Below are 16,695 nucleotides of genomic sequence, written 5' to 3' on the forward strand. Positions count from 1 at the left end.
TAAATTCTACCACCACATATTTTGTGCCAGAGATGAGCAATATAAAGTATATGTTTACAGTATCACATCAGAGGTTACCAGTGCCTCTAAAATATGTATATCTTTTTACTATTCACAGCTCTAGCAGTATTGCTAATTGAAATTCACTGAATAATTTCTACAAGTCAGGTAGTATGTCTATCTGAGTACAGAACTGAAAATCATGCACCACATCTCCTTACAAGAAAACAATATGAGAAGGCCAGTTCTGACCACAACAATATGTGAAGATATTTTCCAGAATAAAAGGTGCAGCAACGTGGGATGAAATCAGGACTGGATCAACCTGAATAAATTTAAATCACAAAGTACTTGCCATTTCTGTCCACTCAGGCAGCCTCTTGTATCATTGTCAAACCTGCCCATCACTTTTTCCTGAAGGGCAGACTTAGGGTAAAAGATGAAGAGAAATTTTCAAGACTTCTGAATATTAAGGGGAAAGCTTAATGAACACAATGAAACAGACATTTTTTTCCTGCAGTTTCTACCTACAAAAACAACCCCATGTTTTCTAAAATTTCCCCTCTTTGAAAGTTACTGTTTTCAAAATATTCAAAGGTTATGATATATACGTAGTCCACCTTCCCTGGGACAATAGATGATATGGATTTCCCACAGCATTCGTGCCTCCCTACACATTTATGGGCTCCTAAATCAAGAAGCAATTTTTGCTTTGTGACAATGACAGAGAAAGTGTCTACTTTTTTCATGATAGCACATCTGCTTTATGTGACTTCTTTAATGGAAAACAGAGGGGAACACAGGTTCCTCCGTTATTTGATGCAGGTAGACATTTTTTAAAAAGTCAATCTTTTAATAAGAGTGAATATTTACATATCTTAAATCAAAAAAGCAATTCTGTTTTCCTGACATGATTACTTAAAAAAAAAAGTCTCTTCTAGTTATTTTGATAAGACTTGTTTATAGACAAAAACAACCTCTTTTTTTTTTTTTTTTTGAAAATAAGCCATAGGATGCACAGTGGTGCAGGTGTAATCATCAAACATGTCACAGAAATTGATAAATTAATCCTTCAGTATGGGATTATGATTTTAAAACAGCATCTACAGGCAAGTGTAAAATCTTATCTCCTAGAGAAAGTATGGCTGTTAAGACCTGCGTAAAGAAAATTAAAAATGATAATTAAGCAATTAGAAATCATAATAAATAATAAAACAGTAAGCCACTAAGAATTTCTTAATATTACACTCATCAAAAGCTGACATATTGTATAAGCAAAAATAATGCATGTATATGTGTGTGTATAAATCATACTCATGAGGGCTGAGGAGATAAATTAATGAGTAGGAGTGCTAGCCCAGCAAGCATGAAAAACTGGGTTAGAATCTCGTACTCCTACAAAAAAGGTCAGGCATGCCCGCTTATACATGTAACCACCACCCTGGGAAGCAAGGCAGGTACAGTTCGAGAGCTTGATAGTCACTGAGCCTAGGAGAAACAACTAAGTCATAGTTCAGTTAAAGAACCACCCCCCAAGGGAGGAGCAGTCCTGTTAGGCCACAGAGGAGAGCTTTGCAGCCAGTCCTGAAGATACCTGATAAAACAGGATCAGATGAATGGGGAGGAGGTCCCCCCTATCAGTGGACTTGGCAAGGGGCACGGTGGAGAGGAGGGAGGGAGGGAGGGACTGGGAGGGAATGAGGGATCAGGACACGGCTGGGATACAGAGTTAATAAAATGTAACTGATAAGAAAAAATAAAATAAAAAAAAAGAAAATCAAGCCAATAAAGATCTTTTAAACACACACACACACACACACACACACACACACACACACAAAAAGAACCTGCCTCAAGTCAATCAGACTGAGCACAGTGACAGAGTGACAGAAGATGTACAAGGTCCTGTATTTTTTTTTTGTCCATTTAGCTATCCGAAAAGTAAACTTAAAATTGCTAAAAATACAATAATAAACATTTTAAGCCATATGAGGATTTTTTTTTTCAAATTTGTTCAGAAGAAATAATGTAAAACCAATTATGTGTTGTAAATAAGAATATGTGTGAACACAGACTAAAATAACTATTTTTTTAAAGTCAGCAATAGGAGAAAAATCAGTGGTTCTACTGAGAATTAAAACTTATTGCCACAAGAAAACTAATTTAAAACTGGAATTAGATGACTGTGGCAGATAGTATCTTACTTGCATTAGTTTTTAGACAATTTAAATGTTTCCATTAGATGATTTAGTAAAGGTGTGCTTGCATTTGTTTCTTTTTACCATTTTTTTTTCATTTGAAGGTTTTATCTAATAAAATTAATAACAAAAGATAAGGGGCTGTCTTCACAGTAGAAAACCATTTTATTCTAAAATTTTGTGTGCATCTCACAAAAGGGGTCCTGTTGCTCTGAGAGTGAGGGAGCCAGAGTCAATGGGACCGGTTTTGGATATCTGTGCGAGTCCTTGCTGTGTTTTCTTTGACAAGTATTTGTTTCTCTAGATTACAGGCTTTTGGTGTCTATCAGATGACAATCTAATATCTAGCAGGCTGAGGTTTCTGATATAAGTGGTGTTCTTTCCTTTAAATCTGAGGATTAATCTATACGTCCAAATTTCATTTTAAAATTCTACTAATAAGAAATTTGTTCCAGGCTGCAGACATATCTGAGCAGGTGGGGGTACTGATGGGTGAATTGTAAGGAACTGAATTCGTATTTCCAGCACCGATATAAAAGCAAGGTGTCTCTTCAAACACCTATTAACTGCTCCTGCCGAGGTGGAGACAGAAGTAATACTGGAGCTCACTGGCCAGCCAGCCCAGGGGTTAGTGAGAGGATGGTAACCTTCCAGAGAGGCTAGAGCCCCTCCTCGAAGAAATAAGGTAGAGCAGGAACACAGGGGAAAAGATAAGTCTTTCTATGGGCTCTGTCCGTATGTGCTTGGGCACACATACTTCCACACACACATGTACACAGAGGTGACAGATATATAGAGCACATACTCACACATATATGCAGAGAAAGGATAAAAGAGAAAAAGTTTGCCTTTACCCATAATAATAATCTGTTATTTGGGGTCAGAAATAATCAAATTACACTAAGGACCTCTGACAACAGACATCACTACAACTGCTCTAAATATGCTGAGTGCCATTTTAAAATTAAAATTTTAGTTTTCTTCTTGGGTCTAAAACAAAACAAAACAACAACAAAAAACTGCTTAAGGAAGAAACCGAGGAAAAATATTAAATATTTAAATCTTATGTGCCAATTTCATAATATTCAGACACTGTATCTCTTAAGCATTTCAAAATCAAAATTTCAAAATTAAAAATTAGAGAATTTATATACAAATTTCAAGTTGTAGTAGTTACTTTTCTTGCTGTGCTAATGAAAGACCTGAAAAAAGACAGTTAAAGAAGGAAGAGTTTATTGTGCTTCGCTCTTTGAGTACATAATCCATCATGGCAGTGAAGGAGGCAATATGGCAGGAATGAGAAAGAGCTGGTCATGCCATGTCTGCATTCGGGAGCCAAAACGACAAGAACACCGGTACATGGTTTGCTTTTTCGTTTGTATTCTGTCTAGGGTACTTGCTTTTCACTATGTCTTCCTGCTCCTGTGTGCCTTCTGCCCAGACCCTCATAGACATTCCCAATGCTGGGCTTCCGTTATGATTCTAAATCCTCTCAAATTATCAATGAAGATCATCCACCATGCAAATTAACATCCAACATATGTTATTTAATACAGATTAGCACTGCAGACTTCTAGACAAGTTGAAGCTGCAGAGAATCATCCAGTTCTTAAATGCAAATGCTTTTTACACTAAACATATGGAAACATGGTGATGTAATAGGTAATAGCTTTATATTTATTATATAATTATTCAGAGTTACTCTAAGAAGTTTTTCTACCTCAAAACTGATTAAAAATAATTAGATATAAATTTAAGGAAGGAATAGAAGTATTAAGAAATATTTACAGCTGGAGTAGATTTTTGTATAATATACAGCCATGCTGAATATTAATGATAATTGTACTTATTACAACTGGATACCACATTCTTAAGTCCTTCAGATCTTGGCAGGGGGTCAATCTACAACTGTAAATAATGCTGAGCGACCTTATTTTGAATCTCTTGACCTAAATTTTATCTAATTTTTTTCTGCAACAAAACATTCATTGTACAGCTAACTCATGTGATTTATTTATTTTTTTTCCTGGCTGGGTCCCAGTTCGGATAAATATCTGTCTTTGGGGCCAGCTCTCTAAAACAATGCTAATTACACACATTAACACCTAGCATGAAAGCCACAAGGTATCAGAACAAACATCTTCAGAAATTAGCCAACACATCTGGAGTGTGGTTAAATATTCCTAAACTGCTCACTTTCATTGCCCTGGAAACACTAAACTTCTGGGCCAATTTTGTTTTGATCTTTTGCAACCTAAAATATGATTAATGACACATTTAAGGACCAATTTAATTTTAAGCAGGGAAAGTTGTTTTAGTGCCTTTTCAAAATATAAAAAGTGGCAATTTTTAACATTGGCCAAATGACAACCGCAAATTAGTGTTCTTCAATTTGCTGAGTCAATATGCCATCATGTCACAAGCCATATAGAGTTAAGTGAATTTAAAATTTAGTTCTCTAGTGAACAGCAGAGCTTTTAGGAATATGGGCACTAAATTTATACCTGTAAACAATGTCAGCTATTGTATAAATATTTCTCTGACTTTCATGTTAGAAAGATCTTGTTTTTAAATGGGGTCCACTAAGTTTTCCTATCTACTAATATTAATATTGAAGTCCTCTTATGTCAGATGCATTGGACCACATGATACTCAGATTAATTATGATTTCTGATTTTGAAATACACCTCTGATTTTTTTAGGCTGAGATTGTCATTTGAACTAGTACACACCACCCCTCTCTAATGACATTAATAAATAAATCTACTAAAAAATCAAATAGAATAAGATACAGAGGAAGTGAGAATTTACACTCCTTTTGCCTGACTGCTTGCTTCAGTCGTCTTTTCTTTGGAACACAAGTTATACCATAGGCTACCTACTTCTGAAAACTTAAAAACATGAGTTGATGCCTGCGTCTCCAGCTGGACGAACAGACTGGAATTCTCAGCCCTTATAAGCATGTGAGTCGAGTCAGCTTAGCATAAACCTCCAAATATATGTCAATGGTGGTTCTTCATCTCTGGAGAATCATGTCATAGTATCCAAGGAATGCAAAACTTAAAAAAAAATGTTGATTGTAATTATTGACATGAAGAAAACATGTCAACAGATCAAAATTGTTCTAGTATATTAAAATACCCATGTGATAACTTGCATTCTTAATTACAAAGCTATACATACAGGTAAAATAGCTACTGTTATGTAATATATATGTGTATATTTATTTATTTACATTTGAATACTTAAATTTTTCTGGCTAATCTCAAGTGCACTGAAAATATATGAGGGGAAGTAAGAATTTCGTAGGATAGACTTCTAACCACTGTATTTATAACATGATATAAAAATAACATTCAAGTACACCGTGTACTGAAAAGAAATCATTTAAGATATTTATAAAGGCTTTCAAGAATGAAGGGAGTCATTTATATTCTTTGAATATAGGGATATATCTGAACCTGCTTTGTTCTCCTTTTTATTTTTTCCCTCAAAGGCCAAAATCATCACATAAGTTTTACATATAGGTTTTTGTTCACTGTCTGAATAACTCTTCACATATCACATTTTTCGAAATGGAAATGATTCCACACAGAATTTCCTGCTTATTTTCTTCATCTGACTTAGAACTTTATCTTTTATAGAATTCTAAGTTTAGCCAAGTGTCGTGGCTATTACTATAATCCCAGCAGTCAGCAGGCAGAGCCGGGCAGATCACTGTAAGTCTGAGTCCAACCTGCTCTATGTAGGAAATTTCAGGTCAGCCAAGCAAACATAAAAAAAGCCCTTTCCCAATAATAATAATAATAATAATAATAATAATAATAATAATAATATAATTTTATATAAATTTATATAATGTAATATTATATAAATTATATAATAATAAATATAAAATTATTATTATTATTTTTAAAAGTTAATTTTAAAAAGAAATTGAAATTTAACCACATGTACCTTTTCTAGACAGGATTGTTACACATGACTTTGGATTTCTAGAGACTAGTATGAAAATTAGGGTATCTAAAATTTACTCAAAATTACACTGAGATATTCCATAGCAATTTAGTTTTTTTTTCTTTTATTATTATTATTAATTATTATTTTTATAATATATTCACTTTGTATCTCAGTTGTAGGCCCCTCTCTTGTCTCCTCCGGACACCACCCTCCCTCTTTCTTCCTCCCCTATATGTCTTCCCTAGTCCACTGATAGGAGAAGTCCTCTTCCCCTACTGTCTGACCGTAGCTTATCAGGTCCCATCAGGACTTCCTGGATCCTCTTTCTCTGTGGGCTGGCTAGGTTGCCCCACCAGGGAAAAGTGACTGAGAAGCAGGCAACTGAGTTCATGTCAGAGACTGTCTCTTCTCCCCTTAGTTTGGGACCCACATGGAGACTGAGCTGTCTATGGGTTACATCGGAGCAGGGGGTCTAGGTCTTCTCTATGTATGGTCTTTGGTTGATGCATCAGTCTCTGCAGTCCCCCCTGGGAACTGCATTTTTGGGCTTTGTTGGTCTCCTGTGTGGCTCCTGTCCCCTCCAGTTCCTTTTTTGCTCCCCTTCTTCCATAAGACTCCCTGTGATCTGAGCAAAGTTTGGCTGTGAGTCTGCACAGACTTTGATACCCTGCTGGGTGGAGTCTTTGAGAAAGATTTGAGTGGGTATCCCTTTGCCCTTCAGAACGAGAATTAAGCATTCTCCCTAAGGTCCTCCTTGTGGTTTAGCTTCTTTAGGTCTGTAGATTTTAGTATGTTTATCCTATATAATATGGCTAATATCCACTTATAAGGAAGTATTTATCATGCATGTGTCTTTCTGCTTCTGGGATACCTCACATAGTATGATCTTTTCTAGTTCCATCCATCTGCCCAACAATTTAATGACTTCCTTGTTTTTAATAGCTGAGCATTTTGTAAATGTACAACAATTTCTGTATCCATTCCTTGGTTTAGGAACATCTAGGTTGTTTCAAGTTTCTGGCTATTATGAATAAAGCTGCCATAAACGTAGTTGAACAAATGTACTTCTTGTGTGATTGAACATCTTTCAGATATATGACCAGGAGTGGTATAGCTGGGTCTTGAGTTAGTACTATTCTAAGCTTTCTGAGAAAGCACCAGATTGATTTCCAAAGTGGTTGTACAAGTTCACATTTCCAACAGCAATGGAGAATTCCCCTTTTTCACATCCTCTCCAGCATGTGTTGTCACTTGAGTTTTTTATCGTAGCCATTCTGATGGGTATGAGATATAATCTCAAATGACTAAAGAGTTTACTTTCATTATGCCATGCTGTGTAACAAAGCATTCCAAAATCTAATTAACAAAAACAATTATTTTTGATGTGCACATTTGATGTCTTAGATGCACATAATTTCATCTTGGGTAACTTTTTCCAAAAATGATTCAGTAAGTCCAAGAAACAGGACATATTCTAAGTTGATGCGATTATTTTCCCACATGAGCCTTATTTCCATGGTCTCTCCAACTCCAAGAACTTTATAAAAACTTTTTTTTAATTGGGGCCTAATTTCAAAGAGACCAAAATAGAAACTGCATGACCTCTTCTAGGATAATAATTCATATAACTCATTTCTACCATTTCTGTCCATTGAAACAAATTATGATGCCAGATCAAAGGAAGAGAAACACAGTGATATAAGTTCTTGGAAGAAGAAGTTGACTTCACCCAAAAGGATGCGAGTGTGCTTGGTGATCGTACTAGATTATTACTGTCAGTGAGAACCTGACAAGTCCATACTTTGGTAAAACATTATCTCAGGATGTATATGTTCAATTATGATTATTATTATTATTAAGACTGAATAATTTGGAGAAACACCCAACAGCAATTTTTGTGAAGCTTTCTTATTTTTTCTCTTAACTTTATCCTTTCCTTAATTAGTCCATTGTAGTTTATTTTCAAACATTGTACATTGTAATTATACTTGAAAAGTTAGCAAACTATTGTCTTATTTTTTCAGTTATTTTAATTGAGTATGAAAAAAGGGGAGTTTTTCAGAATTCATGGAAGAACCAGTTCAAAGTCTGTACTTGTTCAGTCTACTGTGGATCTTGAAGTTAGTAGCTAGACTCTCAACCTTTGCTTGAACAGTCATTCACCTGCCATTGCCTTCTCATTATGACCTCTTTCTCACACAAGCCACAGTGAAAATGGCTGTGTGTGTGTGTGTGTGTGTGTGTGTGTGTGTGTGTGTGTGTGTCACTACTTCATGGAAGTCTACAAGTTTTTTCCTTACCTGATCAATTTATCTTCTGATGACAGAAGGTGGCTATTCTTTGTTGTTCTTGTAGGATGCTAAGACAATTTAATTGAAATAATCAATTAATTGACTATTTAAATGAAAGTCAGTAAATTTTTATACAATTCATGAGAACAAAGGAGCTCTCTCACAGCGCTGTCCAAACTATTGACACTGTGACATGAAAAACCTCTTATCTATGAAGCTGATGCTTGAGCATTACTCAGCTGGTTTACAAATTCCACAAATAATCCTCTTCATATTGTAAGTCAGTTTCTTATTTTGTGATGGATCACATTCATAACTATCCTTGCCTCTCCTATGCCCCATGCAAGTTAGACATGTCAAGAAACTCTTAAAACCCGATTTCAGTTTAAGCCATCATGAACGCATGATCCAGATACATAGTTAAACAATAAAAAAAAATTATAAAAACCAGATAGGTGGGCATTTACTGTGTAATAAGAAAAAAAAATTAACTCTATAAAGAGTGCAAAGAGTGGAAATTTTCCTAAAAAGCCAAACAATATAAACATACCTGTGTAAATGGGAATTTTTACCATATTACAATTAGATATTAGTGAACAATAGCCTAGTGAGTTTTATCCTGTTAGTTATCAGAGTTAAACTGCTGGATGCTGCTGCCTCTCATCAGAACTAACCATGCTCTTCTTATGAGGTACTAGGATATTTAGCTTCATGTTAGTGAGAGAGACAGATGAGCTAATGCTCTAAGAGTTTAGGGAATCTACAGCTGGGTATAAATATTTAATATTTTACTGAAGGAATCCAGAATTCTCTCTAATAATACTGTGAAAATTCAAATGCAAATGAAATTGAAAAACATTGAGTGTCTTGGAGACTGCTGTCTCAGGTACAGTTGCAAAGAAGCTTGTTGATTAAACTTTTAAAGGATAGACAGTTATTCTCTGTAGAAATTCCAGCTACGGTGGCTGGCGTGAGCGGCCTGTAAAACCCCATATGTTAAAGGGTTCCTCCTTTCCATGGTGGCAGGGAGAGGTGAAGACTTTGGGAAGTAGAATCTTAGCGAGGAAAGCAGGTGTATGATGCTGTGTCCCTGAAGATAACGTGATGATCCTGGCCACTCCTTTTCTTTTTTCTTTTGCTTCTTAGACACCCTGAAGTGAACATCTTGCTCAGGTTCTTATTTGTGCCCATAAATTGCTACCTCATCACAGGCCCATGATTCTGAGGCTAACCCACCAAGGATGGAACCCCTGAATCCAAGAGCATTTATAAACTTGCGTAGTTATCACAGGCACTTTAACAAATAGGAGCAGAAAGCTGACTGATACGTTAGTGTGACGTGACAAATTAATGCTATTGTTCTAAGCTATATGTGAAATATATTTTTCATTAATTCTTTTTTTCAAAATTTAAAAAAATCTAAATGCTCCCAAAACTTCTGTGAATATATTTGTGTCTAAATCAAATATATATATATATATATATATATATATATATATATATATATATTCCTAAAAATCTTTTTGCCAAATATACATTTAATTTCTGAGTTTTTATTCTGAATTAAAATAGTACCATATACAAATCTAACATGTTACAATAGCTTGAATAAAAGTTAAATAAAATATATTGAAGTCCTCTCTTGTTCTGAGGTACTGGGTCTGAAACTACATATTTCATATTTTGGTGGGTATTTGAAAAGTTCACACATTTCAAAAATATTTAATGTTTCTCCAGTGTCTAAGTTATTTCCTAGTCATTAACATTTTATTATTTATATCTGCTCTTAAATTTTCTACCATACTAAATTCCTAAACACTCAGCAATAAATGTAGACATATATATATATATGTATGTATGTGTCGATAAATATTTCTGAAATGCAATTAGGAATGACATAATAAATACTTAACTTTGTTGATTATTTCATTATAAAGTGGATTCCTATGGTCGTCAAGGGAGACACATAAATTTAAGTTGAATGTTAACTATCATTTCAGCCTGTGTTATTTTTGTGTGCCTAGATTTAGATGACACTGTAATAGCACACTTGGAGTGAGCACAGACATATTTAAAATTATGTTTTGCCTCTACTTTGAAATAGCTCGTTCGTTAAGCAGGCACTTATTAAGCATCCACCACAGGCCCCACACTGTGCTATGTGATGTAGCTAAAAAGATTAGACACTGGGAATATTTTTAGTAAATTGAGACTTATTAATTTGAAATTTTATGACTTAGTGTACACTGTAGGTCAACATTCATTTAGTTTTAATAACAGGAAAAGCAATGATTGTCTATCACTTACACTGCTATGAGTGTATTCGGTAGAGTCAACTCACTCTGGTATTTTTGGTCATTGAGCCCTAGGAGGGTTTAGAAACCAGGCCAGGTACTGCAGGCTCTGTGATGCATCTAGAAACCAAGATGGTGTCATGTCATATAAAATCTCACATTTTAAATGCTGAAAGACAAATGTATTATAAACTCTAAAAGATATTTATGGCACAAAAAAACCATGAAATCCTTGATATATGACCAACTTCTTCAGGTTAGGAAAAGATGTAAGTTATAACTAGCCCCTCCTCCCCCCCCCAAAAAAAAAAGTGTCACAAAGGACTTTGCTGACCTTAGGCAATAGGACAAATTAATGGTCCATGAGATAATCAGTGGTGGTTTTATGGAGAGGTAAAGGTGATTTACAGTAATGTTAAAATGTGGCTAATTTTATTCTTTCTTAGTTAATCTGAACATTTAAATTAAAATTTAGTATTTACAATGGTGCAGACTGTTGTAAAGATTGAAAGTCAAAAGGGTATTGTACTTTCCCTGTCTTTGGTAATGTAGGTATTTCATTCCCTAGAGAGGGGAGTTCATCAGAGGCCTGGTCCTTTACTTACTCCTCTTGTTTATAGTGTTATTGAATTATAGATAAAAAAAAATTCCCTCTATTGTCACTTTATACTTACTTGTGAGTGGTTACAAACAATATAATTAAGTAAAAAGTTGTAAAGTCTTAAAAAAGGCATATGTCATTTGAGGATGAAATTTTTGTACTAGGGCTATTTTCTTTTTAAGAAACATACATACATTTATGCATATATATGAGCATCTGTGTGTGTGTCAATGTGTTTATATATGTGTATAGACTCTGGTACAAGACTATTCACAGCACTGTTAATAAATCTGAGAAATCTAGGAAATGAAGTTAATCAATGGCTCCAGCAAAGTATAGAGCACAAAGCTTTAGAAAAAAAAAACATTAATGATATTTAAAATTTGCACATAGTATGTAAATTTTAATGAAATCAATTTAGAAGTCAAACCACATAAATTCATCCTAAAGATTTATTTTATAAACATGCACATCTAGACACACACACACTAAAAATTTGGAAAATCCTTGCACATAGGATGTCAGATGCTTGGAAAAATAAATAAAATGTAATTTGTAATTACCTTATTTTCTAAATTTAATTAAATAAATACATACGATTTTTAGAAACAAAAATCAGTTGTAAAAGTAAAATATACTGTTTATATTTAATTTTCAATCATGAGCCACACAAAAATTTACACCTATATTTAAGAATATATTTTGGAAACTTTGACTTGATGAGAGAAAGTTCTTTTTTCTTGTTGGAAATCTCTTATGAAGGCCACTGCATAAGGAAATGTTGCAGATATGCAATGGGATATGGTTTCTGGTTAATCTGGTAATGTTTAGACAGATTCTGAATCCTTGGGATAAGGTGGAATTAGGTACCTCACTTTGAAACTACAGGGCAAGATTATCATTGTTTACAAATATTTTTGACAATATGATCTTAGTAGTTCTACCCATGCAATTATTATTATTATTTTAATCAGCAGAGCACTAAGAATCACCCGCCCACCCCCATCTACTTCTCCTTTGTGCCTGTTATTCTATAGGCACATGCACATCTGTTTACAAGTATATACATGCAAGTGTCGCAGGTTAGAGTCTGCACATGTGAGGGAGACACTGCCATTCACCTCTCAGAGAAAATCTCAGTAGACACAAGGTTAGTCTCTTACTTACAGCCATGCGTACTAACCCATAATCAACATGTTACACCTTTAATGTACAAGTAACTTACGAAGTCTTAGTTAGATTGACATCAGCAATGTTCTCATCAGCAACTGTCAAGTGGTAACAGTTCTTTCGAGATTCATTAAATTAATACATTACTGAAAATCTCCTAATATCAGTTAGAAGAATTAACACACACAAGGGAGTCAGGCAATGCTCATACCCATAAAATATTTAGAATCTAGACTGCAACCAAACACTCTTAATAAAAGAAGTTAATATATAAATCACACTTCCAGAAAACAATGTATGAAAACATCTTTGAAAAAGATTTCAAGAAAAAAAATTATATATATGTGTGATATATGTAGATATTTAGTATATATACAACAATATGACACTTTAACTTGCCTATTAAAATGATACTGACAATTTTCAGTGCAAAATGTCATCTTATCTAACTTTTGAATTACTATTGATTTATTCTCACTGTTTTTACTCTACTAAACATTACCATTACCTAAGTTAACATTACCTAAGTTAACCCTAGTGTTTATAGGAAGATGTTTTCCCATGGAAAGAATTTCATGAAAAGAGATCATATCCAGACATATTTTTTTTATTTTTTATGAATTACACTTTATTCATTTTGTATCCCCCATAAGCTCCTCCTTCCTCCCCTCCCAATCCCACCCTTCCTCACCTTTCTGCATGCATGCCCCTCCCCAAGTCCACTGATAGGGGAGGTTCTCCTCTCCTTTCTGATCTTAGTCAATCAGTTCTCATCAAAAGTGGCTGCATTGTCCTCTTCTGTGGCCTAGTAAGGCTGCTCCCCCTCAGGGGGAGGTGATCAAAGAGGAGGCCAATCAGATTATGTCAGAGGCTCTTCCCATTACTATGTAACCCACTTGGACACTGAACTGCCATGGGCTACATCTGTGAAGGGGTTCTAGGTTATCTCCATGAATAGTCCTTGGTTGGAGTATGAGTCTCTGGGAAGTTCCCTGTGTTCAAATTGTCTTGTTCTGTTGCTCTCCTTGTGGAGTCCCTGTCCTCTCCAGCTCTTGCTATTTCCCACTTCTTACATAAAATTCCATTCACTCTGCCCGACAGTTGGCCATCACGCTCAGCATCTGCTTTGATAGTCTGCAGGGCAGAGGCTTTAAGAGGCCCTCTGTGGCAGGTTCCTAGTTTGTTTCCTGTTTTCTTCTTCTGGCTTTCAGAGGCCCTCTGTAGCAGGTTCCTAGGTTGTTTCCTGTTTTCTTCTTCTTCTTATGTCCATCAACTTTGCCTTTCAGGATGGGGATTGAGCATTTTAGTTAAGATTTCACCTTACACCCATAAGAATGGCCAAGATCAAAAACTCAAGTGACAACACATGCTGGAGAGGTTGTGGAGAAAGAGGAACCCTTCTCCACTGCTGGTGGGAATGTAAACTTGTACAACCACTCTGGAAATCAATCTGTTGCTTTCTCAGACAACTAGGAATAGTGCTTCCTCAAGATCCAGCCATACCACTCCTAGGTATATATCCAAAAGAGGCTCAAATCCACAAAAAGGACATTTGCTCAACCATGTTTGTAGCAGCTTTATTTGTAATAGCCAGAAGGTGGAAACAGCCCAGATGCCCTTCAACTGAAAAATGGATGCAGAAACTGTGGTACATCTATACAATGGAATATTACTCAGCAATGAAAAATAAAGGAAATCATGAAATTTGCAGGTAAATGGTGGGACCTGGAAAGGATCACCCTGAGTGAGTTGTCCCAGAAGCAAAAAGACACACACAGTATATACTCATTCATATAGATATACAACATAGGACAAACCCACTAAAATCTGTGCATCTAAAGAAACTAAGCAAGAGAGAGGCTAAAACAGACATATATTTTTAAAAACTCCTCACTGAAAGAAATTAATAATTTTGAGGCTTTCAAAATCATGAAACTTTACTGGCATTCATTGGTTTTTTGGAGCTATTTTACATTTCTTTTTGGAAAAAAAAATCTTTCTGTATTAAGTGAAAGAATCTCTTCATGCTAAAACAAGTGTTCCTGCTTGTGACCATGTATTTGCCAGAAAACTTTTATTTGGCTTTTCGTTGTGTGCCTGGCAACAAAGCTATTTCTCTTTTAAATTCCAGTACCTTTTTGTGGAAAAGGTTATTTATTTAATTATTCATTTATTTATTTTTAATGCTTTAATTAAGATAGAATTACATCTCATTACGTTCTTCTTTTCCCTCCTCCATCCCCTCCCATGTCTCTCCACTCCCAAATTAATAGCTTTTTCTTTATTGTTGATTGGGTGATTGTGAGTGAGCATGTGTGTATGTTTATGTGAGAGACAGAGACAGAGAGAAATCCGTCACAGGATAAGCATTCTATGCATCTGCAGGACGGAAACTGGACCATTAGGTAACTCAGTAGTGAAAAGTGTCCCAAGACTTAACACTTAGCATTCCCCTCAATATTTCATTCACAAATTGCACTGAAACAGTCTATATGAAGCAGCAGCAATGAGTAAAGAGCCAGCATGGCTTTAAAGCACATATACTACAACACTGCTCAAAGATAACTTCTTTGTGCACTCATTTTTGAATATTTTCTATCCTTTTCCTAAATTATTTTTTTCAGTTTTTTATTATAACATAAAAACATTATTTCTCCCTTTCCATTTTTTTGCTTCAAGCCCTCTCATATACCCTCCTTGCTCTCTTTCAAACCAGGACCTCTTTTTGTATTAAACGTTACTACTTACACACACGTTTATTATATGCATAGGCACAAGAAATACATCTACAAAACACATTGAAGCTAAAGGCCAGGGAACATTATGTTACATCTTTATGAAGTGGGATGTCATATCTCCCTCTATACTTGGACCACACATTCACAATTTTGCATATTTAGGAGTCCGCTGCCTAGCAAACATCCTAATGTCACATGCTTAAGAAATGTCTGTCGGTCAACAAAATTCTTTAACCTGAGACTTAGAACAAATCTGATCTTCTGTCTTCCTGTCCCTTTTTGCTGTGGACTTAGTGGAAGACCGACAGAAAGCATTGAAGAATGGACTTGGTTTTTGATCCTCTGTTTTGTTTGTTTGTTTGTTTAAGTATTCTAGTCCAGTAAATCTATAATAGTTCCAAAATTTACAAAGATACCTGCAGAAGGTCACATGCACAACACTTATCCAGTGCTTAGTTTGCCTCATGTGAAGGTCAGATCAACGGTGCAATAATACATACATTAAACATTGAATAGAAAATGCCAAATTCTTTTGAACACACATTCATATCGGCATCTTTATACACTCGAGTGAAAGTTACCGGTGACTTCAATAGATGTCTTCAATCTTACGTTTTTGGTATAAAAGAAGATTGCTTTTTTTGTTAGATATTAAAAATTCCATCTAATTGCCTCATTGTTAGTCATCAAAAGGAATCTAAAGCAAGAATGACCTATTTGTCCGCAGCTCTGAGCCTGTCACACAAATTGCGGTGCTAACAAAGTTTCAAGATAACTGGTTACATAATTTATGAACTATACTCCATTAGACTTAAAGAATTCATGCTGCAACACCCACCAAATATCTAAATTAATAACATCTGTCTAATTTCCTTAGCTAAATTCTCAAATATGTTCTAAAGTTGTCTCATGAGATGATCATTCTTTATATATTAAATTGTAATTTTTAATATTTTATGGTATTTGTATAACAAATGGAAATATAAATACTAGTGTTTTTGGCTGTTTCTTATTAGATTGTGTTCAAAAGGCTTAGCCTTGTTTCCAAATTATGATCATGGAACATAATCATATGAAAATGTAAAAAAAATTGAGAAAAATAATTGCATGCTGGCACAATGGCTCATCCAGTTAAGTGCCTGACTTGCAAGGATGAGCACCTGAGTTGGGATCTCCAGCACCTACTAATGAGCCAGGTGTTACAGTGTCTCCTTCTAAACACAGTTATAAAAAACGAAAGAGACAGATGGCTATCCACAGCTGTCTGTTCAGCCTACCTGTTGAGCTGAAGTTTCCCTGAGAGTCCCTGTCTCAAATACTAAGTTTGCCAATGGTAGAAATCACTCCATACTGACTTCAAGCCTCCACACATAAATATAAAGACATCTGCATGGACACATATGTGTTCACATATGCATGCAACACACACACACACACACACAC

General features: G+C 35.1%; 1 protein-coding gene across 1 annotated transcript in view; it reads right to left on the reverse strand.

The window, feature by feature from the left end:
* LOC129692203 (contactin-6-like) overlaps positions 1 to 16,695 on the reverse strand; it is a 344,240-nt gene that overhangs the window by 326,985 nt on the left and 560 nt on the right. The gene's annotated exons all lie outside the window — the stretch shown is intronic.

This window comes from Psammomys obesus, unplaced genomic scaffold (assembly GCF_907164565.1).
Source record: "Psammomys obesus unplaced genomic scaffold, mPsaObe1.curated_primary_1811, whole genome shotgun sequence".
NCBI classification, from domain to species: Eukaryota; Metazoa; Chordata; class Mammalia; order Rodentia; family Muridae; genus Psammomys; species Psammomys obesus.